Below are 708 nucleotides of genomic sequence, written 5' to 3'. Positions count from 1 at the left end.
AATGCTTAGCGGTATTTCGTCTGCCGTTACGTTCTGAGTTCAAATTCCGCCGAGGTCGACTTTACCTTTCATCCTTTCGGGGTCGATGAATTAAGTACCAGTTACGCACTGGGGTCGATGTAATCGGCTTAATCCCATTGTCTGTCCTTGTTTGTCCCCTCTATGTTTAGCCCCTTGTGGGCAATAAAGAAATAAGGGTGGTGTATACTTTTTTCTAAACATGAGGGAAGAAACAGGCAGACATCACTTCCCATGCTTTAGAGACAGCAGAGTAATCCGGGATTTCTGGATGGTGGTGGTAGTGGGAGCTGAATTACCCTAGGAAGAAACTCCATTGTTATGGATTCTGTTTATCAATTATTTATTTTTCTAAATACTATTTTTATATTCTTCTTTGCTATGTCCCTTTTATTGGAGTGTCTCCCTTTTGTTGTAGTGTAAACCCCACCTATTGCGTGTTGTAACTTGCCCTTCTATATTGTCCCCTACGTCTTGGGCCCTTGTGGCCATTAAAAGACATCATCATAATCGTTATCATCATCATCCTTATCATCATCAACATTATCATTATTATTATTATTATTATTATTATTATTATTATTATTATTATTATTATTATTATCATTATTATTATTATCATTATTATTATTATAGCAGACAGAAAGATGCATATACACACACGCTTATACATACACATATTTATACATA

The sequence above is a fragment of the Octopus bimaculoides genome, chromosome 6, assembly GCF_001194135.2.
Source record: "Octopus bimaculoides isolate UCB-OBI-ISO-001 chromosome 6, ASM119413v2, whole genome shotgun sequence".
NCBI classification, from domain to species: domain Eukaryota; kingdom Metazoa; phylum Mollusca; class Cephalopoda; order Octopoda; family Octopodidae; genus Octopus; species Octopus bimaculoides.
This window is presented reverse-complemented; position numbering follows the sequence as displayed.